General features: G+C 39.8%; 1 protein-coding gene and 1 long non-coding RNA gene across 2 annotated transcripts in view; one reads left to right on the top strand and one right to left on the bottom strand.

Annotated features, from left to right (window-relative positions):
* NAV2 (neuron navigator 2) overlaps positions 1-21,696 on the bottom strand; it is a 206,545-nt gene that overhangs the window by 158,354 nt on the left and 26,495 nt on the right.
* Positions 17,665-20,167, top strand: LOC306803092. The gene is made up of 2 exons (XR_013774551.1): positions 17,665-18,106; positions 19,174-20,167. It is a non-coding gene; the product is annotated as an uncharacterized lncRNA (long non-coding RNA).

Below are 21,696 nucleotides of genomic sequence, written 5' to 3'. Positions count from 1 at the left end.
ATTTCACTGGACACTTGTGTACATTAATTAGCCTTTGGAAGCTAAATAGAAAAATGGGTAATTTAAACACTACTGGGACTACTTATTTCTCTCTCTTTAAAGCCTTATTCCCAACTGAGAAGGGCTTTTCTCATGCATATGACTACTATTCAAAAGCAATGGGCTGACTCACAGCATACAGAGCCAAGCATATGTGTCAATTTTAGTAGGCTTGCAACCTTTCCAGGAATAGAGCCTTAGACTGTTCACACTTCAGAGCAGGCACTGAGTGTCTTTGGAGCAAATATTTGGTGGATACTAAAAAAGTGCCATGCTTTCACTTGTCCAGCTGGCAACTTTCCTACTCTTACTGTACTGAATATTTTACTATATTTAACATAAAAGAGGAGCAAAGAGAGAATTTTTCCCCCCAGTTGCAAGGTTTCTGAACCCTGTTACTGACAGGTGCGGCCTACACAGAGGGCTGGATACTTCTCACCAGAGCAGCCTTTTCCTTTGAAGCAGCCTTGAAGGTGAAGCAAGGACAGTGATTGTGCCGGCATCCGGCACACTGTGCTCTCAATGCTCCCATTATCCACATTTGCCTTATACAAATCTCTGTCAAGCTGGAGACACACCACGCCGAGCAGGTGGTCACTCTCTTATTCCCCCTTGAAAAAAAAGCCATGAAGTCCTGAATAAAATGAGACTGCATTCACACCTGCACTGATCCCTTCGTGTTTCCCAAAGTGAAATAGAGTTTAGTTTGCTGAGATGATATTGGCAAAACTCATTCCAAGTCACCTTTGGCCACAGTGAAACAACTGAATTGATCTCACGTCAATAAATTATAATCTACCTCAAAGAACAAAAGCAGCAAATGCACTATTTTTTTCCAATGTTTTCTAAAAAGTCACTTGAAGTGCACAGCAAGTTATTTTCAAATATCACAATTCTCATACACAAAATATACCCATTTACATCTACCACCACACACAAACAGCAACAGAAAAGGTCTTAACTGAAAAGGTGACGCATTATCTACTCAGAAGAGAAACCACAGAAAATCCTATGCAGCGGCAGAAGGGAAAAAAACGCAAAACAACACTTCTAAGGCTGAAGTTACTTTTCAACAGCACCACTGTCATGATTAAGGAGCCAAGAACTGCTTACTGTTTTATAATGATCACAGGAAAATTTACTTCTCCCACGCACAGGGACCTGGAAGGTCATACTACTTATTGGCATATTTAACGTGAATATATTCTGCTGGAGTCCAGCTTACTCTTCCTTCTCAAGGGGTCCACACTTAAGTGATTATATATATGCTGGCATGTGGAGCTTGGGTGGTTAATTTTAGCTGAAGACATGTATGCACTGTGCTCAGATTTCTGACATAGTCACACTTTACAACTCCCACCCCTCCTGCAACTCTTCACTTACACCCCCACTGCTCCCTTCTCTTACTGTGGTCTCTAACACAGAGTTCCAATGTTTGGCATCAATTTCAAACAGGATCAGTACATTTTATCATATCAAAGCTATTTACAGCAAGAATAAAATAGGCATTAAAAAAACAAAGAAATTGTTGGGATTTTGGTTGACTTGTTTTGGGTTGTGGTTTTACAATCAGAAGGCTTTCTACCTATTATAGAGACAACGCCCATTATGTAAATGCTCCTAACATTAATGGAATATAATGCTCTATAAGGAAACCCAAGATTTTGCATGACAAAGAACTCCAGGTACACCCCTTTTTAAAACTTTGGACCATTCACAATATTTGAAGGTTTTATCTATCACAAACAAAAGCCAAAAAGCATCAGGCTGAATGAGACCTGGAATGGACACACAAAACCTGGTGCAGCAAGGGCTGCTTGCCCTTTGGCAATACCCCACCATGTTGAAGTCAGCCCTAATTCCATTGTCTGGCCACTGTTGCTGGCATTCCTTAAAAATACAGAGAATTGGCACTTGTAAGATGCTTGGCGGGAATTCTATATATAAAAACAAAAAAATAACACAGCCAATGTTGCCAAGGTAAGAAGGGCTGCTTCACATCCTCTCTTGTCAAGCTGAAGCATAGATGTCTGACATTTTCACTGCTGATTTTTCAAAAGGCATGCTCCTGCCAGAGTCAAATCCATGCAGCTCTTTTAACTGCTCCATGAAAAGCAAACAGCCTGGGAGCCACAGCGTCTCCACATCAGCTCTCCCCCCAGCAAAGCCCCTCACCGTGGCAGAGGTGGGTGTTTGTTTTGGGGAGGTGGGGGCCAGAGGGGCTTTGATGCAGTCTGAGGAGAACATGCTGTACTGTGACATGAAGTAGCTGCTTTGCCCAAGCAGCTCAGACGGCTGAGGCTCTGATACACTCAGGACTGTGCTGTTAGTAACAGCTCTGCTAATGCAGACATGCACCAGGCTGAGTGTGAAAGGGGGGGATGGATGTCTGCACGCATTCCCCCCAAAACCACTGAAGATGGGAGAAGGATCTAACAACTCCAGGCTGCTACAGCCTTAGAACTTCTCCTGTAAGCACCCAACACTCAATGTGATCAGCCCCAAAACTCCATCTAATCTTGGCTTGTGACAGTAAATAAGTCTTCTAAACTTTTCTAATAAACATAGACTTATTTTTTCTATCTGGAAAATCTATGAGAGGTAGTTCCAAACAGCTGCTGTAATTTCATCGGTATTTTTTCACCTGGGGTCACAAATCTGTGTATTTGCAGCATCATCTCCTCTGGGCAAAAAGCCATGGCCACAGGAGGGATCAGAACAGATGAACTATCACTGCTGGATTGGACTCTGAGAAAGAAAGAGCAACAAAATGATATAATAGCCAAGAAATAATAATTTGAAGAGGGCTGGAAATGGAACCTGATTTGCCATGTGCCATTTTAAGAACAAACTCATTCCTCTATTTAATTTTCTCTTGATTGCTTAGAGGATTAATTTGTCAAAAAAAAACTTTCACAGATGTGAAGCAACTTCAAGCAAAAATAAAATTATTTTCTAAGGCACATGATCCTAAACCCTTTCAACTCCTAGCAGTGTATGAAGATGAAAGGTATTTGATCCAAAAACTGAGGCCAGGAAACATTGCAAAAGCTTTTCTTAATTTTTAACAAACCCAGTTTGCTTCGGTGATTAGGGAATTACAGAAATTGGCCTTGGTCTCACACCAAATCCCAGTCCTCTTTTAGCCAAGAAGGACTAGCCAACATTCCCTTTTGGGTCTGCTTAGTGCTTGATGGACAAAAATGAGACTTCAAATTCAGGGCCCGGGTAGGCTCAATCCATATCAACACTGCAGTCACCAGCCAAATATCCTCCTCTTGCACAAACAAGAGTCTAATGTCACTCAAAAAGGAGTAAATCATCTGCACTACCTTCCTCACTCCGTAAAATGTAATTTAGTTCAGTGTCCAAGGCTTTTCACAAGAAGCAATGCCTCTGGAGCTGCCAGAAGCTGGTTAGAGGCAGCACTCTCTGACACTTGGAACAACATAAAGCAACAGGCAACCAACACATGGATGAAAAAACACTGCAACTGAGTTAAGAAGGCCAACAACACATTCATCACTTTATCTGCCAAGCAAGATCAATGCAAAATTTGGAGATGGAAGGAATGAAGAAAGGAGGAAACAAGACCCAAACTTGAGCAAAGATTTGACCGCATGACTGCTTCAAGCATATACTCAATTCTCAATTAAGTCTTCTGAACAGGAATGCTGAAGTACTGAACAGTACTGAAGTTGGTAGTTAAATAAAGACTTTTTTTATATTCTACCCATATTCCTACTTCTAACAGTCCTCCAGCTCCTGGGCATTGTCAGAAATGGGACAGTTGGCTAGAAAAATCCTAGGTGTGACCTACTTTTGAAAGGCCTATTTTTATTTTAAGCTGCATTTTTAAGATAGTGAAAAATATTTTGTGACAGCTAAGCATTAATTTGTGTGGCAGAAACTCCATCCCAAAAGACACACAAAAAGACTAAGAATGTCAGAAAGATCCATCCCAAGAGCTCATCTTCCTCCTAGCCATCAAAATAAACAACCAATCTTTCAGAAAACTTCAGATAGTTTTAAAAATGACTAAAAAATCCTCACTTTTCAGTAGAGAGAAAGGAAATATTTCTATGTATTTGTATCAACCTATAGATGAGTTTGTCTCATTTGTCAATGAGATCTTGAGGCAAAATTCTTGCCTTTGAATATACTAACAACCATCTATACATAGGTGGAAGCATTTTTTTTTTTTTTTTGGTTACATCATTCACTATATCGCCACACAGCCCTGAAATCAGGCTACAGAAAAAAGCCTCCTGCACACCTGGGAGGTCTTTGCCATATTTTACAGAAAATAAGGTCATCTTTATAAATTGTTCTTGCTAAGCACTTACAAGTTGTTTCTTTTTTCCTTCCCCAAACAAAAAAATAAATTGCTGAATTAATTTCCACATACATACCAAACTTAATCTAATGGTCTTGCAGTTGGCCATCTGTTTCACAGATACAAATCTAACTGAATTTTCCACTGACTGATAACTTTCTAAATTACATTAAATTGTCAATGCTGACCCTGCTTCCAGCTTAGTTCCCTTTGCTTCCATTTAGAAGGCTGGGAGTGCATTCTGTATCATGATCTATATGCCAATTAGACAGAAGAAAATTTGCAATAGTTAAAGCTATACATTTGGCACTAGATCAGATTTAAAGGGGCAGAGAAGGGCAGTGTCCCCAGCTACGATGCAGACTAAGAGAGTATAAGAAAAAAGGTCTAGAGCGCAGATGTTACAGAAAAAAATTTAGCTCCCTCTTCTCCACTACAGTCTGTGTCACAAAGACCTTTTCAATCAAATGTACTTGTATATTTACAAATAATTAAGAAACACTCCTTCCTAACAGGAAGGAGCAAACCTCTGTACCTAAGTTTAGCTTAGCACTACATAAACAATTAGTAATTTTCATCCCTAAAGGCCACTCACAGGCAGGCTGGCCTAGACCCCAGTTACCATTTCACTGTCATTGGAATGAAGAATGATTCCCTGCACAGTACAAGAGGAAAATTCTGCTTTTTCATTTCCCACTGACCTTATGCCTTGTTGGGGAAGGAGGGAGGGGGGATGCTACTTCCATCAGAGCCAGCTGCTGTGAGCACTGCTGCAGGCAGGATGCTCATAGACTCAGTAAACCACTGGCCTGATCTGTGATGGCAAATCCTATGCTCCTAATTAGAGAGGTTCACTAAAGCAACACTAGCCTGTGCTTTCATTGATCTGGCAATTCAAATCAGTGCGGTAGGGTTTTGCTAAAAATGCAGATACTGAACTTTTAACACCTCCTTCTACATATTAAAAAAAAAAAAAGGAAAAAAACATCCAGTAAAGTAAAACTTATAGCAGTCCAGAATTAATAATTTAAAGGCGTATTTTATGGTTGATCAAGAAGTGACAGTACAGGCACAATTCCCAAAGGTAAGGAAATTTGGGCATCTCTGTCTGGAAGCCTCTTCACGCAGCCATCAGCCACTTAAAGGCCTCCTGTAGCTTCCTGAAAAAATCGTTCAAGCAAAAGGAATAATTCTTGCACCACTCCTTAAGGTTTCTTCAGAAATATATATATATAGTCCTCTAATAGAACTGTCACGAGGCAGATCAACTGTAGGCTTCATTTATTTCCAGCAGAAACAGTTTTAACATAAATATATTAATGGGAATTTCTAAGTCTTGAACAGCATGACTTATACCAGGCTAAGACTATTAGCAGTTCCTTATGATTTTTCTTCATACATCCCTTCTTCAAATGCAGATGGTTGAAATATTTCTATTATTATTATTAATAGTCCTTCAAGAATTATACAGCAGCAAGGAGGCTGTTCAAACCTGCAGGCTCTGGAAAATTCAGAAAGCACAAGGCAATGACAGCTGCCTGTCCTCACTGGGGCCTCCATAACTCAAATTCGAATATAATTTTATACACACCTATACAGTCCCTTTCTCTGTTTGATATCCTCCATTTAGTTCCCCATTTAGTCCTGCTTTTGCACCTACACCTAGGAAACTGTTCCTCCAGCAAACTTATGCTGCTAGAATTAGTTGAATAAAAGGCTTAGTGAGAAGAAAAATTATAAGAAATTATAAGGAATATACAGGTAATAAACTCCTGCAACTAGTCCTTGTGTTCATTTTACTAGGATTCATAGAAATCAAATATTTGACTTTTTTTTTTTTTTTAACTTGGTAAATGCTTCGTTTTCCATCAGATGACATTCACTTTGATCCATGCTATAGATGTGGTAAAATATTCCCACAGATTAAAGCCCACCTATGTATGAAACTAAGGATGGTTTAAACTAACATCAGATAAGAGCAGTGGCTCAGATGCAGATAAAATCAGAGCAATTTACTGGTAATCATTGGAAGAACAGATCCTACTGGCACAGAAACAGGGCTCAGAGACATCAGCAACATCAGATATTCTTTTGTGCCTGGAGCAAGGTTTGGAGGAATACAGAACAAAGAACGTGTGCCAGTTTGAAAAAAGAAGGGGAAAAAAGGGAATTATGTACCCGCATAAAATTTGGAAATTAACCACAGAGATCCTAACATTAGGAGGGGAAAAAAGGAAAAAAGAGCTATTGGGACTGGCTGTCTGTTATCCTGATCGAACAACTATTATTTATAGAATTACTTGCCCGGTTCTTTGTTAACTACAGTTCAAGCTCTGTAATCATTAAACTTCAGAAATAGGGAAAAATAATTTAAAAAGAGAAAAAGAAAGCTACAGCAGCTGCTGTAGCTTTACGTTGAGATTTTAGGTTACAGGCCACTTTTTTGCAAAAGGCAGCTAGGAGCATCATCTAAAAGTTGAAATTGTAACAAATTAATTAAGTTATGGGCAAATGGTTTAGTTGTGAATGAAAATTAAAACTACTCTTAAAACAACCTGAAAGAAAAAGCATCTCACCGCTTGGATTTGGAGTTGGAAAATTGTTCCAGGTTTTTCTGGTTTTGAGCGTGGTTTTTTTTCTTTGGTTTTGTTGTTGTTGTTTTTTGAACAAAACAATTTTATTGCTGAATTTCCTAGAACTGTCATTTTTTCAGTGTTTGTTTTATACCTTTGGCAGCACTTCTAGTTGAAAATTTTGTTTGTGCAATCCCACAATTATGAGGTTGCAAACTCATTTTTATCTCTACAAATAACCTTCCCAGACACCTCCTGCAGGTTTTCTCCTGAGTCATCACTGCTGGATTCTAGAGGAATAAGACTGCTAATCATGAACCTTTCACCCGTGGCTCTACCTGGCACTAGAACACACAGGGCAGCCTCAGCAAAATTACAAAACTTTCCAAGGAGTACAGGCTGGTGACGCCCTGTGAACACTGGGTGGACACATCCAGGAATCTGACACTCAGTGAGTGGTTCTGAGCCAATTCCATCATTCTCAAGCATGGACATCATTTTAAAAAGGTGAATGACACTTTCAGGCATGAATCAAGGGAGTGCAGGCTTGTCCCCATCAGAGCAACTCTGACACAAAGGCCAATAAAGAGAAAATGTCTTACTGAATACTATTAGAGCTGACAAGGGCAGCAGCTGCTCTGCTCCACAGGGCAAATTTATATCTACAGTAGGAGCTGGGAAAAATAGATCCTTATGGAAATTACTGTCAGCTCATCCACTCTTGCCACAGTGCTAAGAGATCCCAAAGAAGAAACCAATCAAATCAGAGCACTTTAAGACATGAGAATCCACAGATTCATTCAGAGGTATTTCTGAAGAGTATACAAAAACACCAGGAACTAACATTTCCCAGCACACACAGTAAAGAATACTAATAAGTTGGAAGAGTAGTGCCTTCAAAAGATACAGATCTCTTTACTGTGATTTAGAACCTATTAGAGGATTTGAAGGATGGATGTTTTTGCATGAGGTCATCAAACCTCATTTTATTAGCACACAAGGGAAAAATTTACTACTACTAGTACTACTATACAGTTGGCCAAAGAAATAATTATTGAGTATGAACTGGCATAAGCAATAACGGGTAAAAATCAGAATTACTGGAAAAATGAGGAATCTTACACCCTAAGATATTGAGAGTGCACAAAAACAAACAAGTGAAAAGAACCCCAAGAGTCCATGTGCTGCTGTTCAGTACCCTAAATCAGGTTTCTCCATGGCCTAAGGGACAGAGTCCGTGCAGTTTTGTATGCTGACATTCGTCCACTGCTTTGCAAATCAATAATGCAGAAAGTAAGCTCTCAGCAACACGTTTTGAACTAAGTATTTACAGCAATATAACTGCATTTAGCACATCTGTTCCTGTATTTCTACGCTATCAATTTTTCCTTTTCTTTCGTGTAACTAGTAGTAAATAGCACATTAAAGTATTCTGATGGTCTAAATGAGTTTTTACAGTGTTTTAAACACTTGTGTCTGTTTAGTGTGATCCTTTATGTTTATTCTTTATATAAACTAGGATGTGACAATGCTTAGGTAAGTGATAAGGGTTAGGGAGGGCTTCGCACATTCTTCATGGACACCTGCTTTGCACCGACAACATTTTGTTCTCCCAACTCTCTGTAGATGCTTGTCTCAAAAAGCAAATAACCCAAAGATCAGATTAGCAACCTGCTATTTCCATGAAGGCAGCTAAGACTGGCAGACCTCATAAAACTACTGAGTAGCCCTGAGATCAGCCTCCACACTCAAGAAGGATTAAACACAATTAGCATCAGGAAAGCAGATGTCTAACAAAATAATAAACCCCAACTTTCACACAAGGTTAAAAATTTCCCTCTGCTTTCCTCTATTCAGCAAATGATCCGTGGCTCCCCAATGTATCTTTGCTGCTTTACACCACCTTCTGACTCCCTTATTCTCTCATCAGTCAATTCATCGGCAATCACGTGTCAGCAAAAAAGAAAAAAGCAAAACAACAAAAAAGCTTGTTGAGCAAATGTCAGAGAACATTAAATTAACCAGTCAAAGATCAGCAATGAACAGCTGACACCAAATTGAACCCAACACATGGCCCTATTCACATTATTGTTAAACACACATAATCAATCACTCTGCCTTCAAAATTACATTAAAGGATCTTTATTTTATACAACAAAAATATTTGCTTGTGGATGAATAGTCAGCTAACATTAAGTACATCATAAAAAGCAAGCTATGACTTTCATGCAATTTGGTACTCTTTTACTTCTGAGTACAAACTAAATTATTAATCATTATTATTAAACATTTTCTCTTTAGCTCAAAGAGACCCTAAGTATATTTCTATATACTTCTATCTGTGTACAAAGTGCATAATCCTATGGGAAGACTTCCCAAGCACCCACACAAGACTGTATTAAATTCCTCGCCTGCTCCGTGGAGTCACCATATGCCCTCAGTACACCAAGCGAAGATGTGATCTCCAGTGCAAGGCAACAGAAAATCTCCCAAGGCCCACAGCTCATCGGGAGATTACCTGGGCTTAGCCTGAACATTGTTGGTCCCAAAATGACCCAACAATCAGCAGCACCTTTATGCTCGCTTCTCCCAAAACAATGATTTCAGCCTGTCCCATCAGCAACCACCACACGCCTTTCCCCAAAACCACACACACCTGCTTCAGCCTTGCTGAGTAGAAATGGGATTTGGCACAGCAGTTGATGACTCCAGAATTGAAGTATCAAATAGCACACAATATAAATGCATTAAAGAAAGTGAGAAACTTGATGGCTTTCTCCCCTGGGAGTAAGGGCCATTCTGAGCTGGAGCTAATCAGTTAAGAACAGGTAATGAGGGGACAGAGATAGAACTTGATTTAGGTGTGAGGGCAAGGAACATAATTATAGGCATCCATTCTCTCTCAACAAAGGAAAAAGCCAACCAGGCAATATTTGCAATATTTTAAATACAGGTGTTGAAATGACACATGAAAAGGACCATGTTTACAAGAGACTGAAGTACCCAGGGTGGCAGGTGTGTTTCTTTTTATTCCTTGAAAAGGACTTTTTCAGCACTGAGCAAATCTTATTACTTCTCTCTATGCCTGCCACCCCTCCCACTCCTTATCATATTTAGGTAATAATTCTTAGACATGTTTATACTACACACCTCCAGAACAAGAGCTGCCACTTTAAGTTTCAGCAACACCTTACACAACTCAGTTGTGATCTCAGTAAATCAATCTAGGCAATCTACTCAAAATTTAAATGAAGTTTTTCAAAAGGGCACAAATTTGTCTCCTAAATCCATATTTAGTAATGAAAATGAAGGCCAGAACAGACTACTTGTTCCTCACACACATCTCATCCTCACAGATCCCAGTATCCTGTAATGTGGACTCTCTCCTAACATATATTTTCCACTGCAATGTCTTAATCTAAAATCGAACAACAAATATTTCTACCTTCTGAATACTAAGGCATGTATCACAAGGGAGCAAAGTAGCACCTGCGTGATTTTGGAAGCCTCTGCCAAAAGCAAGCCACAGTCAGGTAAGCCTTTGAAAGTGCTGGTCTTTTCACATGCCCTGTACTGAATCCATTTCTGTAGAATTTTGACCTCAGATTATTTTGGTCATTTAAAAATACAAAACAAAACAAAACAAAACAAAACAAAACCAACAACAACAAAAAAAACACCCCCAAAGATTTCTTAAAAAAAGGAAACAGCCCGTATGGCAAATCTCTGAATGCAGAGCAGAGAGGAGAAAATCAGCTCACCTTTCAATGCCCAACTGTTTCACAGGTGATCATTACCACATTCCAGTGTAGGCACAAGGGTGAGATGCCAGAACACTGACACCACTACGTGAAACCGGATACTCAGGAGTGCTCCATAAGCTCTCTGGTGCTTCATTGTAAAAGATACTGATTTAAAAAAAAAGATGCACAACTATTGCTTAGTTCATAAGCCTCGTAAACCCTTCCACATAAAATCATCCTCTCTCCTTTACCTCAACAGTATTCACCCTGATAAAAGTTGTGTAGGGTCATGATTCTTAGATGACAAGATTAGGATTGTTAAAAATTAGTAACCACCCAGATAATCTCTAACAAATTTATGTTTGTTTGTAATTTAAAAAATAAAAAAAGCAGATCCACTGCAACAATAAACGATTGTATTTGAAGTAAGACTTTTCAGACATAAAGGTAACACAGAAAACATCTGAGCAGTCACAGTTCCAGCATGATGGCCCTAATCATGAACTGCTAATAAAAGAAGAGAGGTTGTGTGAGAGACTTAACGCTTACTCACATGCAAGCTTTTTAAATTAAAGACATATTAAAACCCCTGTGCTATGTGCAATGCCCTGGTAAGACTTCACATGAAACATCTTGCACGGTTCTTGCCAACTGGGTTCAAAAAGGAAAAATTCAGACAGAAATGGTACATAAAATTACCTGGGAAATTAGGAGAAAGTCTTGTGAAAGAAAACTCTTAGAATTAACATTGTAACAGTACACTCGCTACCTCACTGCTATTAAATACCATCTGCATCTATCCCTGCGTGCTCCAAAAACAAAATAAGACTTAGCACAAAATCACATACAACTGGGAGTAAAAGAAATAATGAAGTTTTTAGAAAAGTGTATGGAATTTTTAAACATTCCTCGATGTTCTATGAGGGAAAGAAGTAAATAAACCAAAATGAAGATGCAATCCCAAAGTGCATCCTGTACCAGTACAGGAATGCATTGTGAAGGATCACCTATCTCAAATCCCTTTCCAGTCTGCCATAATCACAGAACAGAATTAAATGAGGCTGAAACCTTTACACCTGAATTATAAATTAAGACAGATAAACAGATTCATCTGGAATATTTTATAAAGCCTAAACCAAGCAACATACAGCATTTACATACATTTTTAAATTTGCATTTCTGAAACTCCTTATACAAGGATTTTTAAAAATTATATATTTTTTAAAATTATATCTGCTCTGAAATGTGACATGAATAGTTTGTAACAAAACATTTATAATATGGCATTTATTTATCTTGAGATATAAATATCTGAATACGCACATTAAGTAATTTTCATGTAGTTATTTTCTATTTATTTTGATTTCTTAATGACATCAACTCTTTAAATAACTACAATTTTACTTTTTTAAAAGTAATATTTAAGTATCTATGTATTGTACAGAAAAACACACACTGTGGTGGGTTGTTCCTGGCACGTGTATGCACATATACAGTACCTGTATCTGGGAATTTAATTGTGTGATACAAGTGCTGTCATAAATGATGCAAGTCTGTCCTAGAAGGTGTGTGGAGGCTTCCCTCTTTGAAAGGAGTCTGTTTCAGTCCCTGCTGTGATTATTAGAAGAACCCTGCTGTATTTTGATGTCTTTATAGAGAATACTCAAATGCCCATATAGCCCATTTTTCTGGTTAGGAGTGACAAGAAAACAGATTTTTCCTCTCGTGGCTAACCCAACAGCCCTTTTTTCCTTTGCAGTGACCTTTTGTAAATGGTATCACAACTCTGTATAATATTTTGGGTGAGGTTTCACCTGTCTCCTGGCAGTTTCACTGCTTTCACACCTCCTTATCTCTGCTGAATGCACCTTTCCTGTCACCTATCAGGAACAAGTCTGCCTTTTGCACAGCCTTATGATGCTGCACTTCGCAGTTGTGTTGTCCTTTCCTGACTGATCCTCAGAAAAAAGAGGTGTGTGTTCTTGCAACACGGTCTCTGCTCACAGGCTTCTGTGTTAAAGAATATTTCCTTAGCTGTGTGATTAAACAGAAGCGTGGGGAATGTCTCATTACATTCAACAGCGTTTTTCATACATATCCTAACCTACAAAACACAGAATTATACTTTGCTATTTATTTTAATCTTCGTAGAGTGCCAGCAACTAAGCCTTCAATCTAGATATCTAACAACTGGCTGAAGTTCCACACTTTTTGGCTTGGAAAAGCCTGTGATCCGATTCAAACACCAAGCCAATAGTCAGCTGCAAGATAATTCTATGACGATTCCAATAAACTGCTTATAAGCACTAATAGAGATGGCAAAATCTTAGGGAGCTGCAGGAATTCTTTCCCTTACTTAATGAAAAATAATGCTAAGTCAGCTAGCAAAAATAGGCCTATCAAATCATAACTTTGCAAATGTTTTATCAGTCCAGTCAATTCTTCTCTCAGTTTTTAAGTTAAGCACTTGAAAATCTCTTCCAGAATGAAGTGTTTCTTCCAAATAAGTATGTTCCATTTGCTGTATGCTCCACATCAGCCCAGAAGGCACATACAGATAAGAGCATTAAAGGGAAATGTTTAATAGAAGGAAAAGTAATGTGTAAACCAGGACTGAAATTTTATATGTAGAGATAAACCTTCCAACACTCTCTTCACAGAGAACATTTTGAATTAGCTCACTATTTTACAAGAATAACTTTTTCCCCCCATTTTTTACAATAACATGTTTTAAAAATCCAATGGTTTACCCAGCTTAGGACCTGTTAACTTCTGCAAATCTCAAGTACTGATCCAGCTGGCACCACTCACCCTGGCATGTATTTGGGGTGGTGCAGAGTGGGAGTCATTCCTTCTTCCCCAGACCATATGGACATGGCCCAACTCTTTCTGCACCTCCTGACCTTTAGCAGGAGAGATTTTTCCCATTCCTTGGATCTCAGGGTCTCCTAGGGAGCAAGCCCAAGGATGAGAACACTAAGGTACATGTACACCCACACCCAGAGCCTGTCTGCTGCTGTAGAAATAAGAATCAGGTCCTGCTCAAAGGTTACAGCTCATATATAAAGTGCTCATGCAAACACATGTACATTTCTTTCATGTTATTCAACGTTTTAAAATTGAAGCAGAGAATAATTATGGGGAGAGAAAAGTCATGAAAGAATTATATCTGCTTAATAAGAAGTACCACTAATATTTTTAAACAGAAAGCACAAAGAATAAAGGTGACTGGGAAAGCCTTCAGTTTTCTCCAGCCCTGTATAATCCATAAGTCTGATCTCAAATTAGAAAAGACAAAAGCTACAAAAACCAGAATTAAACAACATTAAATTAAATCCTAAAAAGGATGCACCCGTTTTTGAAACAGCATGATGGTACATTTCACAATAAAATGCTACAGCCTCTGCTGACATTACTGTAGCTCTTCAGTCAAGTTTCTTTTACTCCATTCAAAGAGACAAATCTTTCAATACAGGCTTATCCTGGGGTCATATATTACATCATGTCAGACAGAGAATGTTTCATCTTGAGAAGATATACATTTCATTCATTAGTTTCTTACAGGCTCAAATAACCAACCAAACAAACACACAAAAAAAACCCCAAAACAAACCAAACCAAATCAAACCAAAAGACAAAAACAAAACAAAAACCAAAAAAAAACCCAAAAAACCAACAACAAAAAGCAGCAAAACACCCAAACAAAAACAACCCAGAAACAAACTCAACCTAACACAAACCAAGCAAGCCACGAAAGAAACCCACCCTGAAAAGGTTATCTACTGCCAGTAAGTTAATACTGACAGGTTAGTTAACATATTTCTACTGATACAATAGTAGGAAAAATCTCGTGAAAGGCCACGGCATTCTCATATTTGTATACGTTGTATTCAAACTGCAAGTCTGCAGGCTTGTAAGATATACTAGGAGACAATTTGAACTTGGCAGAAAGAAAAAGCGTCACATGCTTTTTACAACCTTTAATCATCACAAAAACAATACATTAACCCTTGTGAATTCTCAAAGCCATAAAACAGTAGAGTTGGAACAATCCTTGTTTTGATTACATTAGAAAAAGGTGTTTTTATAAAGTGTGAAGCTGACTCCTAACAGCTAAACAAAAACTAAGAGAGAAGGAGATGTTACACTCTGTGCTGAAATATTGTTAGTCTCAAATGTAAAATGGAAATAAAATCAGAATCAAACATTTGTTTTTAGAAACCCAGGAATAAGGAACTCTGAGATCAAAATAATTTTACCAGCTGTGCACAAGTCACTCAGCACAAACAGGAGCAAGCTACATAATTCATTCTTTCTCTCCCAAGAGTAGGCAATACCTTAGAAAGTAGACATAGTCTATTCCTGGGTTACTGTCTGGCCACTCCTCTGAATGTCCAGCAATAACATCAATATGCTTCAGAGAGACTGGCAAGAAACCTGTCACAATTACCCAGGAAATATATCAACAATGAAAGCAATCTTGTATTTTGCAGCTAATTCAAGATGACAAGATGGCAGCTGAATGGATTGTATAGTGGTATGTGATATAAATTAGACCACCATCCTCCAAAATTATTTGAGGACAATATTTATGGAAAAGGAGTTACCAACACAAAGTTTCAGCAGAGTTATTTCACGTTGCACACTTATGGCAACATCACAATTTTTATGAATTTATCTGAGTAAACCTTGCAGGATCTAATGTTTGGGGAATCCACGATGACAGCAGGCAGACAGATTCATCCTGGCTGCCTGAAAAGCCCTGTTTTACAAATCTTAAAAAACAGCACCCCTAAGCTTCACATTCTGAATCTTACCATTTCAACCACGAAATGATTCTTGCTATCACCACCCAAAACTCTCAGCAGAATCTGTCTATCTTTTGTTGGCATAGTAGCCATTAGCAGCTCACACTAAGCAATGACTGGCAAACATTTTCCATTTTCTCTTTTTTTTTTCTTTTTCCCACAGAAACCTCAGTAGACCAAAGGAAGGAGGAGGAGGAGAGAAAGCAGAAGGGAAATGTCTGAGGTATTTACTCTGGGACTCACTTAGCTGAGGATTCTTTTCATTTCATATTAAATATATGTATACATATGCACACACACACAAATATATATAAAAGCTTATCTTTTTTTGATCCACTTTATCAAGACAGACCAGCCAAGGCCACTGGGAGAGCTCTGCCCCCTGAGACTGAGGAGCACCCCCAGCTCTCTGTGCTCCAGCACACCACGGCAGGCAGGGGGCAGTCCCACAAGGACAATAATCTCCGTCATTCCCTGACTGCATGAGCAATAAATGTCTGCTGCTTGTCAGGGAATGTGGGTCAGGAGCAGGGGAAGGGGTGAAGGATTTTTATCTTTTCTCCTCCTGCCCAAGGAGTGGGTAAATCCAGTACTTTTCTTCCACTCTGAGCATCACTTGGATTTTGTTGGGCACTACCAACTATTTGATTTTTCACATCTCCTTTTCTCTGCTTGATTTCATAGCTCAGTTCTCACAGGTGCTGGTGCTCCTTGCGCAGCCCGCTGGGGGCGGGTTTAAAGGCCAATGCATATGCAAAGACTTTGCAATACACCTGTGTACACAAGCTCTTTCTCCTTCCTAAAGCGCTCTTTGCATATGAAAAGCGAGAGAAAGGACTCACTTTAACCTCCCTCCCAAAATACTTGGCTTCAGCGGGAACCAGGCTTGGGCAACCCCCACACAAAGCGGCCAGCCTCTACTGCCAGCTCGCATAGTCATTATTCCAGAGGCTACTCAGGCGTGAAATATCCCAAACTATCTGATCCCACTCCTCGAAGGGCTGCTGTTGTATCCAGAGCTGAATACTCCTTCACTAACACGTGTTTATCAACTCGTTCCTTGCGAGGAAAGTATGTAAAAACAGAGACTGTTACTTTACCAGCCGTGCTATAAATTTCTTTGATTGCAGAGCCTGATAGGAAGAGGTGCTGGGAACTCTGAACTCCCACATGGACTTCAACAGAATTTTCACACATAAAGGCTAAAGGATTAGACCTGTAGCAAATCCTGCGGCTTTATTATAAATTTCTCAGGAAAATAAATCTTTGCTCAAAAAACTGCATAGAAATGTAACTTTCTTTGTTTAAGTAATCTGCCAAAGAGACAGAAAAACACACTTAAAGCTATCTTAGCCACTGTCTTAAGATTCTTTATATCAAATAGCTTAAAAAAAAAAAAAAAGCTATTGATGAGAAGTCTAAGTTTTGATTAGAGTTTATATCTTAGTACGGACAATAATTCAAGCAGACAGGCAGATATGTGGGTTTGCTGAGCTCATTTATGCTGCAGAAATGGAGCAGCCACACACTTTATACTTACAGGGTGTGGTGGGGTTTTTTACTTTTCAGGAAAGGAGAAGAAAGGAAAGGGGATTGGGGGCGGGTGGGGGGGGGGGGGGGTGGGAGAAGGAGGGGAAATTTAAAACCAAAAACTATTGAGCAAAAAAAAACTCCAAATGCTCCCAGGAGACAAAATTATTCCAGAAAACTGAAAGAGACAAAACTACTTCCAAGAAGAAAACAATAAGAAAGATAATGAATAAATGAAGATGAAGGGAGAAGGCTACATAACTGATGCTTCGGTTCTTAGTTTCAAACGAGCTTAACTACAGAGATGAAGCAACAAGCAGACGGACCTAAACAAGCCCAAAATATGAATTAATGAGTAACAAATCCGGCTGCAACTCCATAGCAAAAGAGCATCCGCTTGGAAAGCACATCGGTCCAGCATCAGCCCAGCTACCCCAGGTACCCCTGCTCGCTAATGAGAACCCTGCAAGGGTACTTTTTCCTCAATTAGCGGCAGTCCCGGGTAGTTCCCGAGGTCCTTACCAGCTTCATGGTGCTGTTGTTCTGCTCCCAGCGCCACAGCATCACGCTCATGGTCCGGCCGGCACCTGCCGCACCCCGGGGCCGCCCGCGAATGTCCCCGGGTCGGGCTGGCGGGGTCGCGGACCGGCCATGCCCGGGGACAGCGGGGCCGGGCGGTCCCTCCGCGCGGGGGGAGGATCCTGCACCCCTCGGGGCGGGGGTGACCCCCGGCCCGGGGAGGGGTTTAGCACAGAGGCGGGGAATTCGGGGGAAACTAAGCCCAGAAGCATTCGAACACGGAGATCAACCCAGTGCTAAGCCGCGTTTTAGAAAGATGCTTAAGGGTCGCGGCGCATTTTTAAGGAAACTGCGAATTACAGGGGTTTCTCCCCATTTTGACAACTGGGCTCTGTTAAAACCGCAGGTTCTGAAGCTCTCGTGTTGTATCGGCATTCGGCGCGATCCGAGCTGCTTCCACTCAGAACTGGGTTTATGCTGAAGTCTGCTGGGTTGGAAAGGACCAAACTTGCCCCGAGTGAAAGGGAAGAATATTCTGCCTTAAAAATTATTCAACAGGTGAGCATCGCAGATCGCCTTCAGAAACATAAACAAAATACAGTGTTTAGAATAATTAGTATTTTTAATATGCAGAAGAGTCGTATTTCATGGCAATAAACATCAGTGCTCTCTTGCACCCCTCTGAAATACCTCCCCTGTTCTGCGGAAGCACCTTGCCCGGCACAGCAGACCAGACAAGAGTCTCAGCTGTGAGAGGATTCATGCTGTGGAATCACCATGAAGTTAGTGGGAACCACACTCCTCACCCTCCTGCTCTGCACAGGGTGCTACACCTGATAAAGGCCAGGCCAGGGAAATATGGGGAATTAAAACATGTTTGAAGGAATTCCCAGGCAACTTTTTTCACACCCTCTCTCCAAATGTAAGTTTTGGTTTGCATAAAGATAACTTTGCTGGCTGCAAAGGAGGGGAGGCAAGAAATGACCACAGGCATAACCCAAAGCTAATGGGTCCAGGGCCCAGGAGCAGTTCAACATAATTTTCTAATTGTTAAATAATTTATTAATCCCTTATTTAATTAATTAAATAAAGTAAAAAGGTATTAAAGCTTAAAAAAAAAACCAAAACACCAAATTGTACTCAAACTGATCACTTTCTTATCTGAAAATTCTCCTTTTGTGTGATTTTACTGGCAAGGCTGCTTCATGTATCCACTCAGTATGTTGCTGAAGAAATACAATAAATCAGAAAATTGGAATTTGAAATTCCGCGAGTACCTTTTTCCATAAGAAAAAACACATGTGCCTCCTTACTGAAGTCTTTTCCTTAACAGTTACGCTTCCATGACTTAGATTTAATTCTTTCAGTCTGTAATTGTTCTCAATTTCTAGTTTATTATATTACATGATAACAAAGGAGGAATAATTATTGAAAAAAACAGTCATATTCCTGCACTGTAAAAAGAATTGTCCCACCAAGTCTGGTAGCTTGAATAGTTATATACAGAGAAAGAGCTGCATGTTGAAAGCACTCAAAGACTTTATGCACACAGGTTACCTTTGAAGCGTAGAAGTAAAATCTGAATCCACTTCTGAGAATAAAGAACTCTTGTTCTTTTCCTTCAGGCCAATGTGGACCAAAGCCTAGCACTGCCAAATCTTCCCAGCCAGCCCTCTATGCAAGCAAGTACCCTGCTGAAAGGTCATTTCTACAACACTCTGAAGAGGGGAAGGTCACAGCCCATTTGAGGGTTTGAACACAAGATGTATGGCCTTCAGGAGGGTCACAGGCTGAGACAAAAACCTGCTGACAGATTCATGAATGACGGAATGAATGCATGCACTGGGAGGGAGAAGCCTGGGTGTGATGCCAAAAGGATTTTCTGAGAGCATCGCACCAACACCTTGGAGGAGCTGCCAGTGCCTGCAGTGTGTGCTCCTTGCTGAGCTTAGGTTTGTCCCTTCCCTGCTGCTGGCATGGTAGGAGCACTGCAAGGGCTTCCCATCAACCTGCTGGCATCTGCCTAAATATCATGACATGATGGTGTTCTGCTTCCAAAAAGCATACCAACTTCAGGCATAAAAACAAGGGAACTGAAACAAGTGGAGCTTTACACTTACAGGATTACGAGCCTATACAAAGAGCCAAGACAACCCACAGCACAATTCAGTGTTGCCTCAGACACTTCCTAAGCCTCTTAAAAGGTTGTTGATGATCTGCTCTGACAGTTTGAACAGCCAGATACTTTCATTCAACACTCAACCTGGTGAAACTAAGAAACAAAGGAGAGGCTTCAGAAAAAGGCAGATTTTTGTCTGCCATCACAGGGAAAACTCCTTTTTCTGGGATCCAGGGAATAGAGTAGAGCCAAACTGCCCCAGCAGCAGAAGGCAGATTAAAAGACCAGATAGGGGTGGAAGGACTCTCCAGCCAACCAGGACTATTTCTTTGAACAGAGTTTGCTGTCTGCTTTTACATTAACTGAAGTGTGGCTCAAGTTTGATTATTTTCTCATTTTATTCCTGTTTGATCCAGCTAAGCACACTGAATGTGGACAGAGAAGCTCACATGTAATGTCTGAAATACTAATAAAGCAAAGCTCCTGAGGTTAAAGCATAAGCTTTAGCTTTTTGTGCCTCCCAGTCACTTTTTAAGCTAATCAATATCCTTAACTAAAATCTGTGTTGCTTTTAGACACTTTTATTTAGTGGATTTTCCCAAGCCAGCCTCAATTTGGGATGAAGATCCCTTGAGTTCTGATAGCGTTGCCAGGTGTAACTGGAATTTATTTCTTCCATTAAAAAGTAAGACTGGAGCTGCCTTTCATCCTCCTATCTCCCTTTTAGGCTCCCACAACACAATGAATGAGATAGGTTAGGACTGAAGCTAGTAAAATCCATACATGACCTCTTGCCCCCTGGCAGGATCCCACAGGAGCTCCTCCCCAATTGCAGTGCCCCAGCTTTGCTGGCGGATCCAGGAGATGCCTTTCCCATACAATGCCCAATTTCAAAAGAGAACAAGGACCAGTTATTTGCTTGTATTTGAATCCTTTAAAACCATAAAGCATCCAAGCTGTTTAAGCCTTTATTATGACCTTCAGCAACACATACATGATGACATGGGGGCAATAATAAGTTGAACCTTCAGGAAAGGACATCATTTACAGCCCTAATGGGCATCTAAACTTCCCTATTAAAGTGGTGAACAATACACTTGTTATTCACCAGCATGTCTTCAACGATACAGAAACAAATGTCCCCAGCAAACCCCATGATCTAACAAGACATCATTCCAGTTCCCAGCGCTTACCACATAAAACGGCTGGAAAAACAGGAGGAAACAGGTGTTGGAGACATTATGAATTAACTCAGTGCACACAGTCATTGTCTGTGCAACATTTACTATAAAGTAAGCTTGGGGAAATCCATTCACTAATAATTCATTGTTTGCCTATGAAAAATATGTGTGCTAACAACTTGCTCCACAGTCATTAAACAAAGCCACACTCCTGTACTTACTCATTACTTTCATTTTTTAAACACATCAACATTTTGTTGGTTTTGTTTTTTTGGTTTTTTTTAACCTGGAAAAGAAAGTGTATTAGAGAATTTTATTACTGCTTTTCAATGCATTTTGGTTCAAAAATGCTCCAATCTATTCACTGAAAGCTGGGTTTTAATTTGTTTTTACTATATGACATATGTAATCATATTTCATGATTACAGAATGGAAATATCGACAAATCATAATCTTGAAAACATCTTAGAAATTTTCAAGCTGTCAATAACAGTGTTTTTCTAAGCATGATGTGGGAGAGAACAGGAGCCTAGCTCATGGAATCATAACAAGTTGTGCAACAATTTTCATTCCAAAAAAGCCCTCAAAATGGTGTTGAGCAGGAGCCTCTGAATTCAGCATTTTCTAAACCAGCAGATTAGATGCTTTGCATTGAGTAGTACCATTAGAGGACCCAATAAAGTAGCTGCATATATGGTTACTCTTGATTTTCAATAGTTGTTGGGAGGTTCTGGAGCATGCAGAGACAGCTTGTGCTGGGTACCAGATCAAAGAGAGTGAGATGACCTTGATAGTCACAACCTCCCACCAGTCCCAGGCAGAAGTACAAAAAGAGACAGAAACTCAAT

This window comes from Erithacus rubecula (assembly GCF_903797595.1).
Source record: "Erithacus rubecula genome assembly, chromosome: 6".
Taxonomy (NCBI): Eukaryota; Metazoa; Chordata; class Aves; order Passeriformes; family Muscicapidae; genus Erithacus; species Erithacus rubecula.
Note: the sequence above shows the minus strand (reverse complement) of the source record. Positions and strands in the feature narration are given on the sequence as shown.